At 44.6% G+C, this 12247-nt stretch overlaps 1 long non-coding RNA gene across 1 annotated transcript; it reads left to right on the top strand.

Moving 5' to 3' along the window:
* The first annotated feature begins 879 nt into the window (after positions 1-879).
* On the top strand, positions 880-10185 carry LOC311587184. The gene is made up of 3 exons (XR_014775793.1): positions 880-1044; positions 2977-3238; positions 10107-10185. It is a non-coding gene; the product is annotated as an uncharacterized lncRNA (long non-coding RNA).
* Positions 10186-12247: the final 2062 nt, after the last annotated feature.

Here is a 12247-nt window from a genome sequence, read left to right as displayed (position 1 = left end):
TGTAAGGCTAAAGCTGGCCAAGGATAAAGCTCTTCGGTTTATCTTTCTGTCTGAAAATATTTACTGTGCCTTTGTTATGAGAATTTTTTCCTTGAGCCTGGAAATCATGGTTGGCAGCTTTGCTTTTCCATTTCTGCTCCTGCAGATGTTGCTTCACAGCTTCCCCCGCGCACTGTTGTTAACGAGAAGTTTGAAATCATCGGTATGTTTGCTCCTCTGTGTGTAAAATCTCATTTTCTCTGGCTCAGAGAGTATTCTCTTCATCGCTGGTTTTGAGTGGCTTAATCTCTTATTTCTTGGTTTTCATTTGTTCTTTTCCTTATGTGGTTCACTAACCTTTTGACTTTGTATACTTAGAGTATTTAACAAATTTGGCAATGTTTTAGTGGTTGTTTCCTGAAACACTTTTTAGTTACTCTACCCGGGCTACTTAAACTGCCACAGCACACTGATGCTTCCTAGTGCGTTTTCTTCTACATTGATTCTTATCAGCATGATTTCTAATAGTTATGCAATATTTCATCTTATGTTTTTCAATTTGTTTAACTGTCTCCTTTAGTTGAGCATATAATTGGTTTTTATGTTTTATTATTCTATTATCAATATAACCAAGAAGGATATTTTGGAGAGAACATGCTCCACTTTTCCAAAAGTATAAATCATGAGATAATTTGTTTCAAATCCTTGGTGCACACACACAGTGTGATAAGCAGGGTAGAGATAAAGAAATAGTATGTGCCATTTTACAATAGGATTTGATTATTTACCATATGCAGTGTGGGAGAAAATCCACTCATTGTAGTTATTGTAGGGATGCCTTCAGGCGTAATCATTCCCATAGGAATAAATGTGTGTACCCCCATGTGTGTATGTGAGAACCAACTGTGGCAGAAGCTGTCTCAGCCTGGACCCCTACAGGAGAGCATCACAGACGCGCTGCCTTTATGAACAAGCTGAATTTCCTTCTTGGGATTTGGACAAACAAGTTAAGGAACAAGTGCTCTCAGATTCAATGTCTGTGAAGGCCCTCAGCCTGACTTATAGGTAACATCTTCTCATATGGAGAAAAGAAGAGGGTACTTCATATCTCTTTTTTAAACTCTTTTTTTCAAGGCATGTTCTCTGTTCACAAAGGCTCCACTCCTAGCCACCTCCTGGGAGCCCCTCAGCAAATGCCATCATCTTAGGGTTGGCCTGCAGCAATAATTTGTGGGCATCATAATTCTGTTCCCAATTTTGAGGAGAATTTCTGTATCATTTAAATGTTGAGAATAGCTGGGTGGTGGTGGCACACACCTTTAATCCCAGCACTCAGAAGGCAGAGACAGGTGGATCACTGTGAGTTCAAGGCCAGCCTGGTCTGCAATGTGAGCCCAGGACAGCCAAGCCTACACAGAGAAACCCTGTCTCAGAAAACCAAAAAAAAATGTTGAGAATAGATACTTGCTTTGCTTAGATGGCACATAACTTTATAACTTGACTTGTGGTGTGAATCTGTCTGTCTGTCATCTTCCTATATGAGAGAGAGAGAGAGAGGAAGTGAGGGAGAGACTTGTTTTTGCTTTGAATTGCAGGCTATCTTGAAACTGTCCCAGCTTTCTAAGTGCTGGGATTACAGAAGTGACATATCTGATGGTCCACCCAGGCTGACCCTCCAAGAAATAACAGCAATACTTGCTAGGAATCCTCAATTCTTGGGACATCCCAGACATCATTATTCATTCTCATCTTTGAGGTAAAGACAGTGCAGAAGTCAGAGATTAGTGATCCCCAGTGTCAGGCCTAGCCATAGTGGTGCTTATGTGCAATGGGGAATCAGGCTGGGCCTAAGTACTGTTCGGGTTGCCTATAGATCCAGTCTTATAGAAGCCATTTCACAAATCAGAATGTGTCTTCTCCCTTCCATTTTAGAGTATCATGTGCCATCTCTGCCTATTTAATTCTACATATTTTCCCCTTTGCGAAGGATCTTGCTGTTATCCAAAGTCGTATGCTGTACATTTATTCTGAGCAGCCAATCACTTAAGTTTAAAGAGAGCAGTGGGGATTCAGGCCAGCAGCTATATCTGGGAGAGTAGGTGTTACAGGATATTTGCTCACACTGTGAACTCTGAGATTGTGTTCTTTATTGGAAAAAACCTGTTTCTAGTTGTGGTGTGACTCAGCCCTAGCACACACCTTTAATCCAAGAGCTTTCTGATTGAGTACTGTAAACAGGATTAAACAAAGTTAACTCTAGGTCAAGAAGCAGAGCAATGAACCAGTTGACAGGGAGTAAGCATAGGAAAAAACCAAAGAGAATAAGAGGAGGTCAGGAGGGCAGATATATGCACTGGAAATGGAAGGGAGGGACATTGAGTTTGAAGGGTTTTGAAGACAGCGTGGGAGAAGGAATAAGCCTTTTTCCTTCTGGGATGTTGACTGAGGAGGAAAGTCAGTTGGGTTCTTCCTCTGCCTCTCTGAGCTGGCAGGCTTTTACCCCAGCATCTTGAGATTTTATTAAAAACAATTAGGTTCCAATGCAGGAGGAGAGTAAACTGTCCTAGGACCAGTGACTGCAAGTCAAGGCTTTGCCTCCTTAATCACACTCATGCTGCAAAGTCAGCCACTGCACCTCAGATGCCACCACCTTAGTGTCACCAGTTAGGACTGGAAAACCACCTCATTAGGGAGAATCACCCTGTGTTTGTATCCTCTGTAGATTTGTGTTAACTCAGGCCCCGCGTGTGTGGGAATAGACTCTCATATGACAGTGCCTATGGAGAACATCCCACTCCCACTGCGGGATGTCCTAGAGTTGGCCTTGTTAGGCTGTGGAGACACACTGTAGGAAAACACAAGCTCCATGAAGCACTTTGTCAAGGTGCGCATTAAGTAATTGCTGCTATCGGGGTCAAATGAGATTTTACTTAAATTAATTAAAGCTGCAGGATCCAGAAGGGATGTGATGAAATTATTATTTTCTCACCTTTACAGCTCTGTACAAGCCTGGAGAGACTCCAATTAAGACTTCAGGGAGGGGAGGGATTCCTGTCTGTTAAAATGAAGCTTGCACAGAACTGGACAGAACAGCTGCTAAATTGTGATTAGCCAAATTCCCCAAATTTCATTTGGACTGATGCTAAAAGGACACATTTGCCAAATAATGATCAAGACAGATGCTCCGATTCCGTGATCATATTTGCAAGAATGGTTTACTGGAAGTCAGGATGTCATTAGATGAAATGAAAGCTAAGTGGTACGTGGCCCCGTTTTTTCATCGCACTGCGTGGCAGAAAGGGGCTGTGATCTGTGTGGACCCCTGTGGAGCCTCCTGGCTTTTCTAGGCTGAATACAGTGTTTTCAGTGGGAATCACTGTTTTTATCAATATCCCACCCCCACATACTTGGGAACCACCTATTATTACGGAGCATACCTCCATATTACACCCTCAAATGTTCTAACATTATCCCCCAGGCTACACATCCCAGGCCACCCAACAGACATTGAGGGGGTCAGGTATCTCACAACAGTGATGAGCAATCTGAGAGACAATTTAACTCAGAACTGTATGTGAAGTAGTCACACGTTGCAGACAAGTGTTTTCCTCCATGGTGACATCTGCTAAAGGATTTGGGAAGAGACCATTTCATGGGACATAGTGACTTGATGCCACGTGTGTCCCACCCATCATCACTGTACTTGGGTTGGACTTGTGCTCACAGCTGGGATACCACATACAGGCCCCGGAGTTGTGAGAGCCTTGGCCTTCTGTGCTGCAGACTCATCTCTCCCTCCCAGGGCTGTGGAGAAAAAGATGGGTTCACTACAGTCAGCTCTCATTCTGGGCCTCTTAAGTATGTTCTGGGGGTAACTGTGACTTTTTTTGTACTTCAAAGAGTTCCTATCAGCCTGTGAGGGAGCTGCCCGGCTTGGGCTCCAGCCTTGGTCATGGTTGCCATGACAATGAGAAGCTATAAGAAGTAAGACGGCTAGCAACAAGCACGACACGCGGTGACTCAGAAGGGTCACACAGATGTCAGGCATACCATTTTGGGGGCTGTCTTTGGGTTCCATTGCTGTGTAGAGACACCACGATCACAGCAACCCTTCTAAAGGAAAACATTGAATTGGGACTGGCTTACAGTTTCAGAGGCTTAGCCCATCATCACCATGGGGAGAAAAATGGCATCATGCAGGCAGACATGGTGCTAAAGGAGCTGAGAGTTCTACATCTTGATCCAAAGGCAGCAGGAGGAGACTGTGTATCACACTAGGCATAGCTTGAGCATAGAAAACCTCAAAGCTCACTCCCACAGTGACATACTTCCTCCAACAAGGTCACACTTCCTAATAGTGCCACTCCCTATGGTCCAAGGATTCAAACACATAAGTCTATGGGGCCATAGCTATTCGTACCACCACGTTCCACTCCCTTACCTCCACAGGCTTATAGCCATGACATAATTCAAAATGTATTTAATCCAACTTCAAAAGTCCCCATAGTCCAATCACAGTCTCAACAATGTTTAAAAGTCCGAAGTTCAAAGTCTTTTCTGAGATTCATGCAATCTCTTAACTGTAATTCCCTATAATATCAAAATAGAAACTGGTTACATACTTACAACATACAATAGCACAGGATATGTATTGCCATTCCAAAATGTAGGGAAGACAGACAGCATAGGAAATACTGGACTAAAGAAAGACCAAAAACCAACTGGTCAAATTTCAAACTCTGCATCTCATGTCTGATGTCAAAATGTTTGTCAGATCTTCAACTCCTTTCATCTTTGTTGAGTACAACACACTTCTTTATCTTGGGCTGGTTCCACTCCCTGTTAGCAGATTTACTTAACAGGCATTCCACAGCTCTGAAATCTCTAACCTCTTGGGGTCTCCAAGGCAATCCAAGCTTCACCTTTACAGCTTCATACAGGGAACTTTCTAGGCCTTCATACAGGGGCACCCTGTAGAGGGATTTTAATCCAGCAACATGGATACTCTGGCTGAAATAAAGGCATGGCTTTAATACAAGGAAAGCAGAGGCAAGCAGATCTCTGAGCCAAGGCCAGCCAGATATAGAGCAAGTTTCAGGTAAAGAAATGCTTAATTCCAGGCGTGGTGGTACATGCTTGTAATCCCAGCACTCAGGATACAGAAGGATGCAGATTTCTGAGCCCTAGTCAGTGCTATTGTGTCAGTTTTGTTGAGTCAGTGAATTGAAAGGCAGTACAGTAGAGTTGAGTTCATAGGAATTTGAGTTCAGTATAAGTCAGCAGAAGCAGTTGAAGTCAGAGAGCACCTCAGAGAGAGGAAGAGAGGAGACAGTTTTACCAGGACAGTTGTACAGAGACAGGTTGCAGAGAGAGAACAAGCTAGATACAGGTGAAGACATAATGAACCAGAGAATAAGAAGGAGCCACAATATTAGAACATATTGCCAAAGTTAGTATGAGATCAAGCAGAGCAATTCAGTCAGAAGTCGAGAAGCCAGTTTGAATCAGTCAGCTTGGAGAGAACTTTTGAGCCAACCAGCTGAGTTGAACCAGCCAGCCAGAGTTCAAAAAGAGCTAGAAAGGGTGAGCTTATTCAGCAATAAGTCTCAGAGGATGAAAACATTCTAGGACTAAATTAGATTGTATGGTGGCTAGAAGTTCCAGGGCTAGGCTTAGGTTAGCAGACAGAGGCAGTGAGAGGAGATGACAATTATCCAGGTGAATAAAAGATACTTTAACAACACCCCTGCCAAGTACCTGGACTCAGCAACTTTCTTTGGTCACAAAGGAAAATTCCATAACTCCTTTCTTCTATTCTTGACTTTAAAGCCAGAACCACTGGCTGAAGCTACCAAATTCTGCTGCCTATTGGGACTGGAAGATAGCCCCCCTCTTTCCATTACATCGTAACCAGTTTTCTGTTTTCAAATTTCTTCTACTGCTAAGCTTGGCTGTCCTGGAACGTACACTTTAGACTAAGCTGCCCTTGAACCCAGAGATTCAACTGCCTCTGCCTCTGGAGTGCTGGGATTAAAGGGATGTACTACCACCATGCCTAGACCTAAACTCTTCTTTAGTTCCTTTTCACAAGATGCATGGGGTCTTGCCCTGAGGTCACTGCTCCCTTAATTCCATTTAACATCTGGCTTTTCTTTAATCTTTTTCATGAATGCAGGATTTAGCTCCATTCTGCTCCTTTTTAATATAGATCTTTATAAGCATGGCCATTAAAAAACACAGGACATTGTCCATGTTAGGCTGTTTAAAAATTTTCCCTGCGAATACATTTAATCCCAAACTCTTCAATATATCCTGAGGATGTTTTCTGTATGTGCAAAGAAGCAGTCACATTCTTCACCAAAATGTCACAAGAATGACCTCTAAGTAACATACTAAAATTCTTCTCCTTTGAAGCTTCTTGAGCCAGGCCCCCACACTTCAAATCACACTCAATGCCATGGTTTTCCATGCTTCTACTAGAGTGGCCCCTTAGGCTTCACTTAAAGCATTTCATTGCTTTACCAACCCAAAGTCCACATTCCTCCAAACAAAAGCATGGTCAGGCCTTACACAGCAACACCCAGTCCATCGTACCAACTTAGTTAGGATTTTATTGCTGTCAAGAGACACCATGACCATAGCAACTCTTATAAAGGAAAACATTGGGGCTGGCTTACAGTGTCAGAGGTTTAGTCCATTATCATCATGGCAGGTATGAAGACAGACATGATCCTAGAGAAACAGCTGAGAGTTCTACATCTTGATCCAGTAGATCAAGTAGAAAGCGACTGTGTATCCTACTGGGCAAAGCTTGAGCGTAGAAGATCTCAAGCCTGCTCTCACAGTCACACACATCCTCTAAAAAGGCCACACCCACTCCAGGAAGGTCATACCTAGCAGTGCCACTTCCTATGGGCTAAGCATTCAAACACAGGAGTCTGTAGGGGTCATGGCTATTCAACCTGCTGCCCCCTACAGAGGCTTTTCACATTGACAAAGTCTAGGTGGCCATGGCACCTTTTTCTTGTATGCTGGCTGCTGCCAAGCTCTGGGGCCTGTGGAATGAGGTATCTTAAAGAGACAGACATGTGAAGTAGACAGATGCATGTTCTGGGCAGCCTGTGGAAATCCTGGAGAAAGTCTGTCTGCATGGGAAGCCCTGGGGTCTTCCAAGCACACCAGGGGCATTGGGCAGAGCCCTCGTCCCGTGCTATACTGCCCACTTGAGGCTAAGGTAAGTACGGATTAAACTGTTGAGTCACTGTGCTTGGATCTACATGAAGGCATTTATAAAATGTGTTATTATAGATGTATTACCTAAAAATAATAGTTTCAAAAGTAGTGCAAATAAAACACTACTCAATCAAGTCCCTGTCTAGAACTTCTAAGTCTGGTGCATAGCCCTATTGACATCTGTCCCTCAGTTTTAAAACACAGGCAGTGTAGCATATAGGTAATGAGGTAGACATCTCCTACGGACCCTACTCAGGTGCATCATCCCCAGGGCAGAATGGAGTGTAAGGATGGAGGCTCCCATCACCACCAAGGGGGCACAGAACTCCTCAGCAAGTGGGGTGTGCAGCTCGCTCATGTGCATGTGGACCCCACTCTGCCATCCCAGTGCCAGTCTTGCACTGTAAAGCCCTTCTTTCTCACTGCTCTCAGAAATGGCCAGTCTGTTGCTTTCCGGTCTTTGCTCTATAAACACTCACTGCCCTCCATAGCAGATGCAAGCCACCTGTTCTTTCATTAGGAAAGTATAAACCACCTAGGGGAAAAGCCTGCTGTTGAGCGACTGCAGAGAAGGCTCACGTCTGCCCCGGTGTCATGCTGAGGACTCCTTCCATGGCAGGTGTGTTTGGCTTCTGGGTGATACTTAGTGACTGCCTCGGGCCATACATCAGCCTTGCAGGGCTGGTCGATGCAGGAGCAGAGAAAGCCCAGTAGTGTTGGCTTTTATACCCATGGTATGGCCATGACAACTTCATGGCCAAGTTCTGATGAGTTGGAACAACCAAGACCTCCATGTTCTAGTCCCTGCTCTCTGAGAAGTTCTAATGAAGAGGAGTGACAGACACACCCATGGCCATCCTGAATGCTGCCTACTGGGTGATTTGTGGTTTCTTGAGCATTACTCTAGCTACCTGAGGATGGGCAGCACCATCTGAGAAGGACAGTCCCCTGGAGGCCAATGGTAACAGGAGGCCAGATAATGGCTCCAAAGGAGCAGGGAGGCTGCCCAGGAAGAAGCGCAGGCTGTGGTAGATGCCAAACATGGCTGACGCTTCTACAGCCTCATGTGCTTTACCTTCCCTTCCAGAGATCTAATCTAGAATTTGGAGTGCTGGCAACATGACTCAGTGGGTTGAGGCATTGACAACCTGAGTTCAATCCTGGCAGCCCCTCACTGTGGGAGAGAACTAACCCCTAAAAGTTGACCTTTGACTCCCCTCCTGCCCCAAACATGTGTTATGACACCCTTACATCTCACCCTCCATACACACAAAATATAGGTTTTTATTTAAACAAAATCAGTTATTTTAAAATCTTCTAGGGCCTGTGTTAGTTAAGGTATTTGACAACTTTCAAGACAAAAAAAAAAAAAAAAAAAAAACAACAAACCAAAAACCAAAAACCAAAAAACAAAAACCAAAAAAACAAAAAAGGAAGTTGCAGCCAGGAGCCCACTTGGCTGGCTGAGTGGCTTGTTTGGATTTCATGTTCTGTTTCTTCAAAGTGCTTAAACAATGGCTGGGCTGGGAAGGCTAGAGCTGTAGTGTTCCTGGAATGGAGTCCAAGGCTGCACTCAGCAGTGATTAGATGGTGAGCCATCACCCAGGCTATTTTGGTGTTGGCCAAATATTTTGAATATGTGCTAAATGGCGATAATCAACTTTATCTTAATTGCCTCTGCATTAGGTTAGCAGGTGAGCAATAATATGAATACAAAAATTGGCTCTGTGGGAGCATGTGACAAGGAGGGCTGAGGGATTCTGAGCCAGGCTGGAAGGAGCTCCAGGTAGCCGTGTGTATGGAGATTTCATTCACATTGCTGCTGTTGCTCTGGTCTTTGCCAGGTTCTTTCTAGTTTATTTCTGACCTCAGAAGGGTCCTGATGTCTGTGCTGAGATTCTTGGCAGCTTCTCCACTCTGGATCTCCTCCTACCTGTTTCTCCATCCCAGGCTACCCTCTGTCCCATCAAATCGCCTTAATGCATTTGCTCTAAATTCCCAACCAAATTAGTCCTTTAATGATACTTGCAAAAATTACGCCTGCCCTGTGTCCAAGTTCTGTCCAAGGGGATTACCTGCTCCAGGCATTTGACTATGATCAGCAGAGGGTCGCCATGGCCCCAGCTCCTGTAGCCTTGGCTTCACTGCAGGAGACCACCTTCTTTTCTGAGTTGCCTTCACATCAGGGCTTTTCGATTTCTTTGGCTGGCTGTATTTCAGATTTAAAGGCAGAAGATGCATTGGGTCTATATGTGCAGATTTGGCTACAGGCTAGATACGTTTCCTATAAGTATTTGCTATGGCCTGGAGAATTGTGTCACCCAAAATCCATGTGTAAAAATTCTTGAGGTATTAGCAGGTGGAGCATTTGGAAGAGACTGGGCTGTCATGCTCTTGTGAATGGGATTGATCTTTTGGCTGTGTAGGAAGTATCCCCTATGTAGACTCAGGTGTTCTCCCAGCTGGTGGATCCAGCCACGGTGATGGTGGGAACCTGCACCACAGGGTCTCTAGACTCTCTGTGGAGCTGCCCATTGGTATATTCAGTATGATGGTGTTGTTGGTAGGTCATGGAAAGTAGGCGGTGAGGCCTCACTGGAGGGAGTGGATCACACAGGCGCTGGTCTCTTATGCCTCCTTTCCATTCTCTCCTCTTTCCCTTCCTTCTCTTTTTGTTTCCAGCCTTGATGCATTTCCTGGCTTCCATAAAATGAACAGCCTCTGCTACATAAACTGCCATCTTGGTTATGTCTTTCCTCAGGACAAAATCGATTGTGTGAGAGGTAATAGACAGGATCCTCTGAAACTGTGAGCCCAAGGAAGCCAGACTCATCTTATTTTCTCTGTTATTTTGTCATGATGGAAAACTGCTATGCTCTCCCCTTCTACCACAGGACAGCACAGTGGCGAGACCACGCCACCATAGGACAGCACAGCGGTGAGAACATGCCACCACAGGACAGCACAGCGGTGAGAACATGCCACCACAGGACAGCACAGCGGTGAGAGCATGCCACCACAGGACAGCACAGCAGCAAGAAAATGCCACCACAGGACAGCACAGCAGTGAGAACATGCCACCACAGGACAGCACAGCAGCGAGAACACGCCACCACAGGAGAGCACAGTGATGAGAGCATGCCACCACAGGAGAGAGCACAGCGACGTGAACATGCCCTCTACAAACAGAACACAGAACTCTATGAGTCACAGTTCTGTTGGAACCTTCGTCTTGGACTCCTCAATTTACAGAAATGTGAGAAATAAGTTCATCTTGCTTATAGGCTAGCTATAAAATATAGTTATCCTGGCATTTCCTTAGAGCAATTTCAATAGTCAGGGACAGAAGAGTCCTCTCTTCAGTAAGTGGTGCTAGGAAAACTAGACTTAAAATTGGGCCATGTGGAAAAAAAAATCAACTGAAAATGGATTAAAGACCTAATTGTAAGACATGAATCTATAAACTCCTAGTAGAAAACAGGGGAAAGAAAGGTCCTTGGTATTGGCTGTATACCAAAACATGGTGTGCACCTTAAATAAAGGCAGTCAGAATGAATTAGGAGAGGCTGGGGAAATGGCTCAGTAAAGCATGTGCCAGGCTTGGTGGTTTGAGCAAGAATGACCCTCCAACACCCCCATAGGCTCATATATTTGAATGTTTGGTCCCCAGCTGGAGAAACTGTTTAGAAGGCTTAGGAACTGTGGCCTTGGTGGAGGTGTCACTGGATTAGGACTTGAGGTTTCAATGCTCTCTTTGCCCTGTGCTTGTGGATCCTGCTGTGAGCGCTCAGCTACTGCTCCAGCACCATGACTGCCTGTTGCCATGCTGCCTGTCTGTGTCACTCCACAGACACCTGAATTGGAAGGGCAAGACATTGTTTCTGTCCTGGCATGCAATCCATCTTAGCTTCAGACGGTGTGCAAGTAAAGCAGTTTTGCAGCTGCTGAGGATGGGATCTCACTCAACACCCACGGACCAAGAGCGGCAGGTGGGAAAGCTGGGACATGAAGTAATTCAATTCCTCTCTTCTGCCGTCTGATCAGTGGGCCCATATACTTAACTGGGCATCACATCTGTATGGAAAAGCTCTTTGCTTCCAAATGACAGCAACATATTCACAGTGCTGAAGCAGAGACTGACTTTTCTCACTATGACTGTGTGCTGAATCGTGTTTCCGGGTCTGTGGCTCTGTGATTTTATTTGCTTCAATATCTAGTTCCTGACTAGAATGCAGCAAAGAGAAGAGAAAGATTAGCTTCCATGTTTAGAAAGCCTGTGGTACAGAATGATATGGAGAAAGTTAAGATATATTTACATATACGGATAACACACATGTGTAGATCCATAAATACATCATATTATCTACTTTTGAATAAGTAAATGGGGTGAGATGATATCTGAACTGAGAGAGGATCAGAGGACATTGGGAAAAGTAATGAAGTATAGAAGATGTTTTTAGAAAATATTGGCAATATGTTATTCCCAGGAAGTGCTGGAGGGCCTTGGATTTACATGATATTCAAATGCACCTTCCTCAGTGGTCTAATTTTCTCCAAATTGTAGCCTATTTGGTACAAGCTCATAAAACATTTGAGTCTTGGCACAAGGCAAAGATTGCTTTCCAGCCAAACATGATAAAAGTGGAGAAAGGTTAAGGACATCTTATTACTCAAGTGATATGAAGGTAAGAAGCAACTTGTGGGCAGTGGAATAGGAAACTCTTTGTCTCTTTGATATTAAACAATTGACACACAGGTTTTAGATTAAATAAGGCATGGCTTGAGAAGCATAGGACAGTGGGCCAAGTGCTCCAGAATTAGGGAGAATTCACCTTTCCCTTGTCTGACGTTCTGTCCAGGCCTGAGGGCTTTGACAGTCTGACTGCTGCTTTTTCTCACTCAGCCACCGGTTCACATGTTCCCCCTTCAGCAAACTCCTTCCCAGATGCTCACAGATAGTGCTCTGCCATTGAGCTCTGGGCAGCCTGTCAAGTCGACGCGTAAAACATACCATCACAGGTGGGCAGAGGTGAAG

This window comes from Acomys minous (assembly GCF_964271855.1).
Source record: "Acomys minous genome assembly, chromosome: 2".
Taxonomy (NCBI): Eukaryota; Metazoa; Chordata; class Mammalia; order Rodentia; family Muridae; genus Acomys; species Acomys minous.
This window is presented reverse-complemented; position numbering and strand designations above follow the sequence as displayed.